Raw genomic sequence first — 15,917 nt, forward strand, 5'->3', positions numbered from 1 at the left:
CTCCAAAATCAGGAGTGACGACTGTGAAGTCAATAGAGTTACACAGGTGTAAAAACAAAGTAAGTGAGAGGAGAATCAGACCCTTTGTGTTTCTGGATGGAAATCTGAGTATGTTCACATTAATCCCCATAAAACGCCCCTCACGTGTGGGCCTTCAAATATTTATTAGACACAATGTCTTCTACTCAGTTGTCAGATCTCAGATCTTTTTCATTTTCTTTTTGCTGGTGGAAATGGAGAATGTTCCCATCACTTCAACGGAGCTCCGCTTGAAGAACAAATGTTTTATATGTATAATTATTCTGTCAATATTCTTCAGTCGTGGTGTTAACTGAACCCAATGTACTAAAATCTGTTTTTCTTTCTGAATAATACTGTGCCCATACCCTTACAAAGTTTGTTTGAAAAAACATAATGTACCATTATCCCAATGTACAAATCTTCAAGTATGTTTTCAAATTATCTGATGTTGCATAACTGAATGTAATGTTGCATTTAATTTTTAAACATGGAACTTCTGCAGTTTAGCATATATTTAATTGTGAATGATATACACTCCATCAGCTCTGAAGCTTTAAATAGCGTTACTGGTTTGAACCTGGGTGTTTTTGCCAGCTAAGATTTTCTATGTTGCGTGGATGCTGAAGGCTAATTGAAGTTCATGGCAGGACTGGAAATGAATACTAGAACCGAGTAAATTCACATGTGGTGAATCGTAATAATAAAATCAGCAGAGAAGGGTAATGGGGCTCACATTTCCTGCTTGGTGGTGGTTGTGTTAGAGTAACGGGTAGGAGGTGGCACTGCACCATGTCCAAAAAATATCAAGAGGTTGCATGTCTACTTAAACTGCCACACTGCTAGGGGGCATGGCTTGTGTTTTGTTGTCTGGAACCTATTAAAAGAAATAAAAGCAGATATGAAGCCTTTCTTCAACATATGGAAGCATTTTTCTGTCAGCCACATTCGGAGGTAGAAGCTGTCAATTCACAAAGCATTTGTGCATCTTTTCTTATCACAGGCATATCTGTCTCTTACCCCCAGAGAGTATTAAATGAGCCATCCTTGGTCAATATTTATTTGGGATTTGTCAAAAACTAAACAAAAAATAAACAAATATTTTTCCTCCTCATGAAACAATTTATTTTAATGAAAATTTCATTTTTAAGAAAAAAATCATTCCCCCCCCCAACTTCAATCATAAAAGGAATGTAAAACTGCTAAAACAAAAACAAGGAAGGCACTGGGTCTCTGTTTCTTATGGGGGTACAGAGTACGACTGGATTCTTGGGAAAGCATGTTATAAGAAGTAACACATCTATCCAGTCAATGGAAAACATCAGAAGCACCATACATGGGTTGGCCACCCTGACTTCCATCCTAGATGCCTCCATCTGTGAGGAATTAATATTAATGGCTGTCTTTGGTTGGTTTTATGTTTCCATTGGGTATGATTTCCAAAAGGGGAGATATCCCAATAGCCTATTAATAGGCTATTAATTGTTTGTAACTGTAAAGCTGCCTGCAGTGACTCAAGAGCATGAGTACCATTCTCAAGGCAGATTGATAGGAAGCAGGGCACAAACCCCAGATTGGTTGTGAGTTCTATATTTTCATTTCCCAACCAGTTATTAAGTATAAACTCTTCTGGCACTGTAACAGTCTAAACAGAGAGTCACAGACACTCCCTTTGGGTGCTCCGATTTATCTTGCCACTCAAGTGACCATACCTTTGTGGTGGATGGTTCCTTCCTCCAAAGATCACTGCAATAGTCAGGTTACTCCCAGTCCCAAAATGATCAGTTACTGAGCCTAGGTCACTTGCACCTTAGATCTTACACCAAAGACAATGCTTGTAGCCAATCCTAGAATAAACTATCTTAAAGATTTATTAAGTAAGAAAAAAGAGTTATTCACAAGGTTAAAACAGGTAAAAGTATATATACATAAAAGGTACAATTATAAGATTTAAAAAAATAGAAACTTCTATAATAAGCAAGCTCTATATATCTTTTAGGGCTAACCCCAGCCAAGCACTGGGGATCTCTTGCTTATGCCTAGTAAACCTTGCTCCCCAGAGTCCAAGCAGCACAGATATATATAGTTCTTTTTTTGTCAGAGGTTTTTATCCCCTTCCTCCCTTGTGCTCTGAGCTGTAAGCTCAACTTATGGAAGGAATCCACTAGCATCACTTCTCTTCATGAGGGATTTGGGGGGATGGCAAAACAACAAACATCTTTTGTCATCTTTATTGTCCCACAATAGTCCATCTGGTGTCAATGGACCTTTCTTGTTGGGCAGGATATAGCACCTTCTGTTGGGGATCATCCCTTCACACTAGTTAAAGTCTCTTTCCTGGCTGGGGATTGGTTGTATTGTAATCCTCAGTGACTATGTCACTCAAATATTACCTTACAAAGTGTGATACAGATATTCGAAGTGAGATTAATACATACAGCTGCTCACAAGCATTCAATAAAGTCTAAACACTAAACATATTCTTATAACACAGATTCCAGCTCTGTATTTATCAGGGTTCACTGAGACATGGGGACCGTGGCATGAGTTGGAACTTGGTCTGCCAACGTCCATACCAGGTGACACAGGCCTAAAAGTTAAGACCAGTTTCTTAGCAGAACCTCTTCATATGAAACCTTTTTTACATTGCCAAATATTGAGTTTCATTACTAAAATAAATGAAAGTTTCACTTTTACAAATAACTCATTAAATTGTGTGTGTGGGGGGGGGATGGGGCTTCTTTTCAACTATTTGTCTGTGTGCATGTGTGAAGGCTGCTTAAGGACAGGGCAGATACGCTTTTCTAAGGAGAGACTCAGCAGGTAGGTGACTATGCAGTCTGCTGGCAAATAAATGTGTCTATTTGAGGAGTTGTTTCATTTTATGTGTATTCTTCTCACCATGTAATTAGCTGCCTTCTCTAAAAAAAGAAACCATTAGTTCAGTACGTCTACACTACACACTCCTTTCAACAGCATGCAGAGTACATATGTTACATATCCCCCCACCAGGGGTATAAATATCCATGTAGACTGTGAGACACTTCTTAGATGACTCGAGACACATCAGAGCCCTGTGCATATATACCATACAGCTCTCAATTCATCCAAGCAGTGCCTCCTCTGTCTACACTGCTATTTTTGGTTGTGTAGTGTCCCCCAACCTTCCTGCTGGGACAGGCCCTAGCAGTGGGGAAAGGCTCTTGCAGCAGAGAAGCAGCGGGGAAAGCCTCCGGCAGTTCCTTGCTACTGGAGCCTTTTCCCACTGCCTCCCTCTGCCAGAGCCTTTCACTGACATGTAGCTACATACTGGCAGGGTGGAGACACTTTTCACTGCTGCATGTAGCCACGCAAACCCCCACATCCTGCCACAAGTGATGTGCAGTGTAGACTTAGCCTATGAAGGCAGGTTGCAATAACGAAGGCTAGAAAAAAACAAATTTGGACAAGCCTGAGACTGACGTGCATTGAAGCTAATAGATTCAGACACCTTCATTGGAGGGGTCCCTGGAATGACAAAGAGCTGTGTGAGTCTCATTATAGGAAAGAGTACCACTCTGGGGATGTGTGTATGTGTGAAGAGAATAATATGGAAGATGCCCACTTAAAAAAACAGATATGAACGAAGATACTCTTCAAAGCATTTAAGAATACCAATACCAGTCTTTGACCTTTCTAACTTGTTAGCTAAGCTTTGATAGTACAAGCTTCTCATGGATGAATCCACATAAGAATCAAAGTCAATGACTTCCTTTGTTAATGACTTCCTTCAGTTCCCTGAAAACATCCGCTCAATGTGCAGAGTCAATAAAAGAAACCTAACAGATATTAGGAACCATTAGAAAAGGATAGATAATAAGAGAGAATATCACAATGCCACTATATAAATCCATGGTATACCCACACCTTGAATACTCTAAAAAGAGATATGTTAGAAATAGAAAAGGTGCAGAGAAGGGCAACAAAATTGTTAGTGATATGGAACAGCTGCCATATAAAGGGAAATTTAAAAGACTGGGACTTTTCAGTTTGGAAAAGAGATGGCACAGGAGAGATATGCTAGAGGTCTATAAAATCATGAATGGGGTGGAGAAAGTGAATAGGGAGGTATTATTTACTCCTTCACATAACATAAGATCCAGGGATCACCCAATGAAATTAACAGGCAGGAGGTTTAAAATAAACAAAAGGAAGTACTTCTTCACACAATGCACAGTCAACTGGTAGTACTTGTTGCCATGGGATGTTGTGAAGGCCAAAAATATAACTGGGTTCAAAAGAGAATTAGATAAATTTATGGCAGGTAGGTCCATCAATGGCTATTAGCTAAGACAGTCAGGGATGCAAACCTATGTTCTGGGTGCCCCTAACCCTCCCATTGCCAGAACCTGGTACTGGATAACAGGGGATGGATCATTCAATAATTGCCCTATTATTATTCCTTCCCTCTGAAGCATCTGGCACAGGCCACTATCAGAGACAGGGTATTGGGCTCGATGGACCATTGGTCTGACCCTGCATTGCAGTTCTTATGTTTGTTTATATCCACTTTTTCTCCATTTAAAAAAATAAAATATGAGACCACTCAGGGGTGAGGAAGTAGGGAGAGAGATGCCCTGGGCTCCACTGCCAACAATGCCCCAGTGATGACCAACTGTCTATCTCATTCTCCACTGATGGAAACCACCAACACTGATATATCAGAATAGAATGTGAGATCAGCTCCTGGATGAAGAGCAGATGGCTCAAACTCAACCCCCCGTCAAAACAAAAGAACTAGACTGCCATACTTCTCCTTCCACTGAAGGCATATAGCCCCAATTTGTCAAACCGGTGTGACAAATCTGGGTCCAGGCTGATTCATCAGTGAACTTGAATGACCAATACATAGTGTCGTGGAAAAATTAACCATGCATTTTGTTTGGATCAAAACAAGCCTGAGGCTCCTGTATTGGTTACAAGCACAGGGGGGTAACAGCTCTAAGTAGCTGCCCCCCTATGCAAAGCACACAGAGCTTTTTAAAGCTTAAAACCACAGACAAATTACACATACTTCTGTATTAATTACCTTATTTGGAATACACTGAAAAATTAACACTGGTCAAAAGCAAAAACAAGCATCTCCCCCACTAGGCCCTTCCTGTTATTCTGTCTGTTCTTTTGCGGTCAGTGACCTTTCTAACACAACTGTTGCAGTTATGTAGAATCATAGAATATCAGGGTTGGAAGGGACCTCAGGAGGTCATCTAGTCCAACCCCCTGCTCAAAGCAGGACCAATCCCCAACTAAATCATCCCAGCCAGGGCTTTGTCAAGCCTGACCTTAAAAACCTCAAAGGAAGGAGATTCCACCACCTCCCTAGGTAACGCATTCCAGTGTTTCACCACCCTCCTAGTGAAAAAGTTTTTCCTAATATCCAACATAAACCTCCCACACTTCAATCTGAGACCATTACTCCTCGTTCTGTAATCCGCTACCACTGAGAACAGTCTAGGTCCATCCTCTTTGCAACCCCCTTTCAGGTAGTTGAAAGCAGCTATCAAATCCCCCCCCCCCCGCCCCATTCTTCTCTTCCGCAGACTAAACAATCCCAGTTCCCTCAGCCTCTCCTCATAAGTCATGTGTTCCAGTCCTCTAATAATTTTTGTTGCCCTCCGCTGGACACTTTCCAATCTTTTCACATCCTTCTTGTAGTGTAGGGCCCAAAACTGGACACAGTACTCCAGATGAAGCCTCACCAATGTCAAATAGAGGGGAACGATCATGTCCCTCGATCTGCTGGCAATGCCCCTACTTATACATCCCAAAATGCCATTGGCCTTCTTGGTAACAAGGACACACTGTTGACTCATATTCAGCTTCTCGTCCACTGTAACCCTGTCTGCAAAGGCCTGTACTCTAAGAATTTAGGTGTATTCTTATCACTTGGCTAGTGATAGAGGTATAAAAGAAAGAATCAAAATCACCGTCTGCTGGTGTAAGGGCCTTCTCTTACTGTGACAGTCTGAGGCCCTGTTCTTAGGCTAAGGCCTTTGGCTAAGCAGCAGAGGCAGCCATAAGCTGGGAAGCGAACGGTCACATCCTCACATTCCAACCTAGTCACATTGAAATAAGGTGCTATTGGGCTGTTAGGCACTATCAGGACAGGATTGTATTCCTATCACCTCCAGAGAAAGGGAAGTGCCTAGAAAATGTAAAGGGAAACTTAGTTTGATAGCATCCTGTCTGGCAAGAACTCACTTATCAATAGCTGGGATGTGAAATCCTCACTTCTGTATTGTTTTGTCATTATAGTTCCCACTTTGCTGTTGTTTGTCTGTATAATCTCTGTCTGGTTCTGTGATTGTTCCTGTCTGCTGTATAATTAATTTTGCTGGGTGTAAACTAATTGAGGTGGTGGGATATAATTGGTTACATAATCATGTTACAATATGTTAGGATTGGTTAGTTAAATTTCAGGAAAATGATTGGTTAAGGTATAGCTAAGCAGAACTCAAGTTTTACTATATAATCTGTAGTCAATGAGGAAGTGACGGGGTGTGGGTGGGGGTGGGCATGTGGGTGTGTGAGATGGGAACAGGGAATGGGGGTAAGAAAATTGGAATCATGTTTTGCTAAAGGGGGAGATGGGAACAGGGAATGGGAGTAAGGAAGTTGGAATCATGTTTGGCTAAGGGCAGGAATGGGAACAGGGACACAGGTGTAAGGCTTTGTGGTGTCAGAGCTGGGAAGGAGGATACTAAGGAAGGAAACTGGAATCATGCTTGCTGGAAGTTCACCCCAATAAACATCGAATTGTTTGCACCTTTGGACTTCGGGTATTGTTGCTCTCTGTTCATGCGAGAAGGACCAGGGAAGTAAGTGGGTGAAGGAATAAGCCCCCTAACAGCCATTCAGTCCCTAGTCTGTAGCGGTGCATGGGATTCTTCCGTCCTAAGTGCAGGACTCTGCACTTGTCCTTGTTGAACCTCATCAGATTTCTTTTGGCCCAATCCTCTAATTTGTCTAGGGCCCTCTGTATCCTATCCCTACCCTCCAGCATATCTACCTCTCCTCCCAGTTTAGTGTCATCTGCAAACTTGCTAAGGGTGCAATCCACACCATCCTCCAGATGATTAAGGAAAATATTGAACAAAACCGGCCCAAGGACCGACCCTGTCCTTGTGCTTGTCCAGCTTTTCTAAATAGTCCCGAACCACTTCTTTCTCCACAGAGGGCTGGCCATCTATTCCCCATGTTGTGATGCCCAGCAGAGCAGTCTGAGAGCTGACCTTGTTCGTGAAGACAGAGGCAAAAAAAGTATTGAGTACATTAGCTTTTTCCACATCCTCTGTCACTAGGTTGCCTCCCTCATTCATTAAGGGGCCCACACTTTCCTTGGCTTTCTTCTTGTTGCCAACATACCTGAAGAAACCCTTCTTGTTACTCTTAACATCTCTCGCTAGCTGCAGCTCCAGGTGTGATTTGGCCTTCCTGATTTCACTCCTGCATCCCCGAGCAATTTTTTTATACTCCTCCCTGGTCATTTGTCCAATCTTCCATTTCTTGTCAGCTTCTTTTTTGTGTTTAAAATCAGCAAGGATTTCACTGTTAAGCCAAGCTGGTCGCCTGCCATATTTACTATTCTTTCTACACATCGGGATGATTTGTCCCTGTAACCTCAACAGGGATTCTTTAAAATACAGCCAGCTCTCCTGGACTCCTTTCCCCGTCATGTTATTCTCCCACGGGATCCTGCCCATCAGTTCCCTGAGGGAGTCAAAGTCTGCTTTTCTGAAGTCCAGAGTCCGTATTCTGCTGATCTCCTTTCTTCCTTGTGTCAGGATCCTGAACTCGACCATCTCATGGTCACTGCCTCCCAATTCCCATCCACTTTTGCTTCCCCTACTAATTCTTCCTGGTTTGTGAACAGCAGGTCAAGAAGAGCTCTGCCCCTAGCTGGTTCCTCCAGCATTTGCACCAGGAAATTGTCCCCTACACTTTCCAAAAACTTCCTGGATTGTCTGTGCACCGCTGTATTGCTCTCCCAGCAGATATCAGGGTGATTAAAGACTCCCATGAGAACCAGGGCCTGTGATCTAGTAAGTTCCGTTAGTTGCTGGAAGAAAGCCTTGTCCACCTCGTCCGGTGGTCTATAGCAGACTCCCACCATGACATCACCCTTGTTGCTCACACTTCTAAACTTAATCCAGAGACTCTCAGGTTTTTCTGCAGTTTCATACTTGAGCTCTGAGCAATCATACTGCTCCCTTACATACAGTGCTACTCCCCCACCTTTTCTGCCCTGCCTGTCCTTCCTGAACAGTTTATATCCATCCATGACAGTACTCCAGCCATGTGAGTTATCCCACCAAGTCTCTGTTATTCCAATCACATCATAATTCCTTGACTGTGCCAGGACTTCCAGTTCTCCCTGCTTGTTTCCCAGGCTTCTTGCATTTGTGTGTAGGCACTTAAGATAACTTGCTGATCGTCCCTCTTTCTCAGTATGAGGCAGGAACCCTCCTCTCTCGTGCTCTCTTGCTCATGCTTCCTCCCGGTATCCCCCATCCCCACTTACCTCAGGGCTTTGATCTCCTTCCCCCGGTGAACCTAGTTTAAAGCCCTCCTCACTAGATTATCCAGCCTGCTTGCAAAGATGCCCTTCCCTCTCTTTGTAGGTGGAGCCCATCTCTGCCTAGCACTCCTCCTTCTTGGAACACCATCCCATGGTCAAAGAATCCAAAGCCTTCTCTCCGACACCACCCGCGTAGCCATTCATTGACTTCCATGATTCGACGGTCTCTACCCAGGCCTTTTCCTTCCATATATATGTCATAAGCTTGACTATTGCAAATCTGTTCTGTCTGGGGACTTTTCTATCCTGCCCCTTCATGCCCATTATGCACAGAAAACCATTGTTCCATTTTGGGGACTTTCCATTGTGACTTCTTCTACTCCTTGACACACATAAGCAAGCAGGATCTGTTTACGGCCTGCAGGCAAGCTTGATCAAAGTCAGGGCCTTGACCTGAGTTTTATGTCCTGTTAATTTTCCCTCACAATAGTAACCAAAAACTCCACTCTCTTTCAGTTTGTTAGGACTCTGTGGCCCTTCCTCCTGAATGAGGCCCTGACCATAGTCATCCATGAAGTTGTCAGCTCCAGACTGAATTACTGTCATTCACTGTTTCTGAAGATGAATGTGAAAACCATGCAAAGGCTTCAGCTGGTGCAATGTGTGACTACCTGCCTCCTCCATGGTGTAGGCTGCTGTGAGCACATCTCCCTGTGCTCCTATCCCTTCATCCTTCCACTGGCTCCCATTCATCTTGAATTGCCTGTTTAAGGCCTTGGTCCTAATCTTCAAAGCATTTACTGGATCAGGTCCCATTAGAGGCCATATTTCCATCTATGAAACAGCAAGATAGTTGCAGTCCTCCAAGACATACAACCCAGTAGAAAGTGTTTGTGAACTGCAGACAACACATTCTACAGGTGGATCACATAAGTTAAGAATGAATCTCCAATGGAAATAGATGAAGCTAGAGTCTGACTACCTTTAGAAAATGTTGCAAAACCTTGCTAGTTGAAAATGTTTCCCCCAGCATATCCAGGATGACATTCACCACACAGCCCACTCCTCTCTCCTTCCCCCACAAAACAAACCCCACAACCCTACCTCACACAGAATTTGAGTAACTTGAAAAGGAGAAGAATTAGAGATCCATGAAGTCCAACTGGGAACTTTGTTAATTTACCTGGAATGCACTCAAAGTACAGCACTAAACCCAAAGATAGGTCATTTAAATGCAACTGTTGAATATGGTTCATAAGCATTGTAAACACACACCTACATAGAACAGACGGGCTAAGAAATCCATCCTGGACTTGAAGTCAAGTTATTGGTAACTGCAGAGGGAAGGGGTGTTGAACTTGAAAGATCTCAGAATGTCTCTCAACCCAATGGACATGTTATCTAAAGAATATTCTGCGTGTGATAAAACATTGATTGAAATAAATGCCCATCCCTTTCACTGTCTCTAAAACAAAACATGGTCTTGATTAACAATTTGGGAGAGAGAAAAAAAAGATAGGTTTGCAGATTACTGATCTGTTTGAGCTAATAGTTGTAAACACTCAAACTTTGGTTTGTCCTCTTGTTAGTATTAGGCTTTGAGACTGAGCCCGAGATGACACTCAAGATAAACAAAGCCTATCTGATTATGACTAAATTCCAGAGTTCATCTTAATAAAGTGGAGGGCAGCAGGTTTCACCTAGATCTAATAAGATGTGAAATTTGCTAGTCATGATTATTTTTAATAACCTTGTTGCAAAAGGGAATCTGGCTATCTGAAAACTGAAGAAGGTTAGAAAGGTGGCTTTCCAAAGGATAAGGTTTTTTTATTTCCAGATGTTCCAAATCCTATTTTATTACATTGGTGTAGATTCAGGCAGCCGAAGAAAGACTTTTTTTTTCCTGCTCCATTGGAGGGTCACATGGTTAATTTTTTTTTTTACTATGATAAGACAGGCAATTGTTTGATGTGCATGTCACAAGGAACACCCCTCATCTGGAGCAGAGGACTTTCTTCTCACCTTGATATGCAGCGAAGTGTATCAAATCCATTGGAAATCTGCTGAGCAGAACAACACATTTGTAACCAGCCTGCATACTTGTTGCTCCCAGAACTCCAGGATATCTCAACAAGTGCATTCAGTTTAGATTAGCATGTTTATGAGAATGAACTGATCTGTTTCAGGTGAGGGAACATATAATAAAACTGAGGTCAGTGATTTTCTTTTTTCCTCATCCTCAGTGCTTGTTTTATATGAATATCAATGCTTTTTTTATAACAGCTTTGTCTATAAAAGATATTATGTTCCATTATATCTCTAACTTCGGACGAACCAGCAGGATCTCTTTAAAGGGACACTGCTTCAGTTTTATGAACACGTGTTGCAGCGTTGCCAATTCAGTGTAACAGTATGGCCTTAACTTGGGCAGCATCAAACTTTAATAATATAGTGATTCCAAGTGCCCCAATGTCCCTCAGCCTTGAGGTGACCTAAAATACAAATAGAAAATGCTGTACTGAAAGTTTGGACATGTTCTATTGCTTAAGCATAAAGACAATAATCCACAACAGCTTTTCTACAACGTTGGATAATTTTCCCTTTCTCGCTGAGAACTATGATCATGCTACATTTGGTCTTTGAACCAGAATCAGCTGCCTCATGAGTAGCTTTTCTTGGCCAGGGGTGGCTCTGCAGCACCATGTGTCTGTTTCCACTTAAGACCTCCACACAATTGCTCGCTCTTTCCCTCTCTCTCTCATGGCTAACACCACCCCGGCCTGGTGCTGGTTTAACAACAAACAGTTCAAAAACTATCCTCAAGGTCCCAAAGTCAAGTCCATCATCACAACACAAACGTTCATAGTCAGCACTGGCATCTTCTACCATCCCTGGTACTCTTCTTCTGTCACAATCTGCTCTTCACAAAACTCCCCGCTCCCCACCCCCAGTGCTTCCGAGCTGGAGCTCAGCATTCTGGCTCTGGCTTCCAGTCCCCAACCCTTCACAGCCTCCTGCAGGAGCCTTCTGCTCACGGCAACTCCTCCCCACAACATTTCTCTCCCTGTTGTGATGCTGTATGGAATCTGGGGGACACTTTAGGACAGTGGTCTCTAATCTTTTTAAGCACAAGATCACTTTTTAAATTTAAGTGTAACCCAGGATCTACCTCAGAGAAAAATGTAGAAATAACAGTAATCACACAATGCCAAACACCCTTGTCCCTGGCCTGCCCCTCCAGGCATGCCCATGCCCCTGCCCCTGCCCCACCTGTTCTCTGAGGCCCCACCGTGCTCTCTCCATCCCCTGCCCCTCTGTTGCTCGCTCTCCCCCACCCTCCCTCACTTTCACTGGGCTGGGACAGAGGGTTGGGGTGCAGGAGGGGGTGCGGGCTCTGGGCTGGGGCCGAGGGGTTTGGAGTGTGGGAGGGGCTCTGGGCTGAGCCTGGGGCAGGGGGTTGGGGTGCAGGAGGGAGTTTGGGTGCAGGAGGGGGCTCAGGGCTGGGGCAGGAGGTTGGGGTGCTGGCTCTGTGAGGGGGCTCAGGGGTCAGGCAGCAGGTTGGGTGCAGGGTGCGGGCTCTGGGAGGAGGCTGGGGCAGGGGTTTGGTGTGCAGGAGGGGGTGCAGGCTGTGGGAGGGAGTTTGGGTGTGGGAGAGGTTTGGGGTGCGGGCTGTGGCCGGGCAGCGGCACGCTGCTTTCCTCAGGTGGTGCCTGGGTGGTGGTGCAGTGGGGCTAAGGCAGGATCCCTGCCTTCCCTGGCCCTATGCCACTCCCAGAAGCTTCCATGCACTTCCCCCGCCTGCAGGCACTGCCCCCACAGCTCCCATTGGCTGCGGGTCCCCGTTCGCAGCCAGTGGGAGCTGCATGGGTGGTGCCTGCAAGCGAGGCAGGTTCCTGCAGTGACTGAGACTGAGATCGACTGTCAGAGGCTCCATGATCATGGTCCATCCATGCACATGGTCTACCAGTTAGTGAGCAGTGCTTTAGGATATAATGAATACCAATATTATAAAATTGCAATGAGCTGTGCCAGATATGCTGTTTAAGGTATCTGCAAAAATGTTATATTTTGCCATGTATGATAATCTTGTTTATATGTGTGTATCACCTTTGTACTGTAAGTTATAGATATGTATAGTATATCTGTATTTCCAAACTTGTGCTGTGGATCTGGGTGATACCCCCAGATAGATTGGCCTCAGCACTGCCTAGGCTACTTGATGGTCCATCAAGGGACATCAAATGTAAAATGAACCCATTGAAAGGGTCAGGGGCTACACCTTATGACTCAGCAAGGCATGCAGGAGTATGCCTATGAACAGAACTCAAAGACTTCCATGCTGTGTGCTGGGCAGCTTGTGTTTGGAACAAAGGAAATACAAGCTGAATGGCAAAAGACTATAAAAGGCACTGGCAGCTGCATCTTTTCCATTTTGTCTTCAGTCCCACTTCTTGTCTTCATTCTGGCTTCTTACCTCTGGAGCAGTGGTTCTCAACTGTGGTCCACCGCTTGTTCAGGGAAAGCCCCTGGAGGGTTGGGCCAGTTTGTTTACCTGCTGTGTCCGCAGGTTCGGCCTATCGCAGCTCCAACTGGCCGTGGTTCGCCACTGCAGGCCAATGGGGGCTGCTGGAAGTGGCAGCCAGCACATCCCTCGGCCCGCACCACTTTCCGCAGCCCCCATTGGCCTGGAGCGGCGAACCGCGGCCACTGGGAGCCGCGATTGGCTGAACCTGTGGATGCAGCAGGTAAACAAACTGGCCCGGTACACCAGGGGCTTTCCCTGAACAAATGGTGTACCACAGTTGAGAACCACTGCTCTAGAGGAACTTTGTTACAAACTGAAGCTCTGAACAAAGGACTGAATGACCCATCCAAGCTAGGGATGTGTTCCAGAGAGACTTTCAAACCAGCAAACTCACCAATACAGCAAAGAACTTGATATGTGGACTTTGAAGTCTCTGTATGTATCCGATTGCTTTACCATTTAACAACTCTCTTCTTGTTCCTCTCTTTTTTCTTATAATAAACCCTTAGTTTTAGGCACTAAAGGATTGGCTGGCTGCATGGTATTTTGGGTAAGATCCAAACCTATACTGGCCTGGTAATGAGGCTGGACCTTTGGGATCAGAAGAATATTTTGTATATGTGAGCAGAGTTTTAAAATGACTGCTCACTGTACTGGACCTAGGAGCTGATTGGGAGCCAGAGAATTGGAATGCAATAAAGGGGGCTGTGTGATTTCTTTTTTTGCTTCTTGGTAACCAGTGTTCAGTGTGGGGATCAGAAGCAATTTGTGACTGGTTGGGGAGTTTAACTTCAGTGTTACTCACCAGTCATGGGAGTATCTCTCTCCTTTTTGCAGCCTGCCCTGACCTTGGCATTTCCAGTGAGGGCTACCCCAGGTCACTCTTGTTTCCTGTTCCTCTCTGGCTCTTTATAGGGAAGATCGCTATTCTATCAGCTCTCATCAAGGCTGTTGATGAGGCACAGGTGGGCTGGAGCAGGTCCCTCTTACGAGACCAGTCCACTCGGTGACATTCCTCATCAGTTTTGAATAATGCTGGCTCAGTATTTCACTGAGTACATGGAAAAACAGGAGTTCTCCGCCCCCCATACTCACACTTTCAAAAGTGGATTAACCCAGTTGATCAAATCACTAGGCTGAGTGAGGCAGCATGCTCCAGTAGATAGGGCAATGAACAATGTGTTCTGGGGCCTGGGTTTCATTCCCAGTTTTACCACCAACTTGCTCTGTAACCTTGAGCATATCTATCACTTTACTCCTCTGTTTCCCTTTCACCCTGCCTGCCTTGTCTATTCAGATTGTAAACTCTTTGGGACAGGGACTGACTCTTATTCTGTGTTTGTAAATTACCAAGCAGAACTTGATATCAGTTCATGCTTCTAGGTGCTATCAGAATAGAAATTATAATTAGAATTTCAACATAAAATTATTTTTGGAGGAAACCACTCTCTCAGCTCATGTTTCCATGAACTAAATGTACATGTGTGTATATGTTTAGGAAGGAGAGACAACTGTAAATATTTATGTTTAGGTAAATGCAGATAATCTTGAAATATTATATTACCTACTTTTGTTGGGACAGTCGGAAAAGAATAATCGAGAGGAAGGATTTATTGCAACGATTTAATTCAGACCAGGGTTTTTAAATAAAGTAACAAAATTGTTGCTATGTATGACATAAAGAGAACCCTCCTGGTTTTAATAATCCAACTGTTATATTCTATCATTTGTGGAAATTTACTATTTGAAAGGTTGCATATGATATTGTGTGAGTGCAGAGGAATTGACTTCAAAGCTGCAACTCACTGGAAAAAGGTCTGGTGATACTATAGAGCATAAGAGGTTGAGTATATATATAAAATTATCTGAACCTTAAATAATGATCTACCATTTCAGCATTCCATCCCTCCCACTTCCATTTATTCTTCTCCCACAGGCCTTCTATGGACTAGATGACCTTATAGATCTTTTCTCTGACATATATTTCTATGATTCTATTGCAGGGGTGGCCAAATTGTAGCTCATGAACCACATGTGGCTCTTTTACCGTTAAAGTGCAGGTCAAGGAGCCACCATGCCCCCCCATGCTCCGCACCTATCAGACTGGGTCTTGGCGGGGAGCTCAGGACCTCTGCCTTGCAGCGGGGTGGTGGGGTTGGGGCTTCTGCCCAGTGGGGAGGAGGTTCTCAGGCCTTCTTCCCAGTGGGTAGGGGGTTCTCAGGGCTGCTGCCCCACAGGGCGCACCTGCCAGGGGTCAGGGCTTCAGCAGGAGCAGGGCAGGTATGCCCCGGCTCTCCAACTTCTGAAGATTGTCATATTCGGCTCAGCAGGTTAATAAGTTTGGCCACCCCTGTTCTATAGATTAGAATATAGCTTGCAGCCATTTTTCCCCAAGAAATGTTTTAGGTGATACTAGAGAGAACATTACAGTAATAATTATTGTTTTAAGGTAGACAGTTTGTAATATGCCAAGTAATATATTGACTTTTACATTAATTTAAAAATCAATACGATAAGTTTGGATGTTCTATAACAAATGTTTCACATATTTTGAAAAGAGATTGGTCCAAATATTTTTGCTTAAAATACATCTCTAATTGTGAACCTATTGATAAATTACATTCAGTAGTGTATGGTTATTATAGCTTAAAGTTGTCCATTTTGCCTTCAGTTTGGGGCTCTCTAACACTAAATTGCTATTATGGGCTCCTTCCTCCTGTGTATTTAGAAGAAAAAATGGACCCTTGATTCTGTGCCAATAAAATTGCAATTACATATAAAGCAGTGGTTCCCAAACTTTTGTACTGGTGACCCCTT

The sequence above is a fragment of the Lepidochelys kempii genome, chromosome 3, assembly GCF_965140285.1.
Source record: "Lepidochelys kempii isolate rLepKem1 chromosome 3, rLepKem1.hap1, whole genome shotgun sequence".
In the NCBI taxonomy this organism is placed as follows: domain Eukaryota; kingdom Metazoa; phylum Chordata; order Testudines; family Cheloniidae; genus Lepidochelys; species Lepidochelys kempii.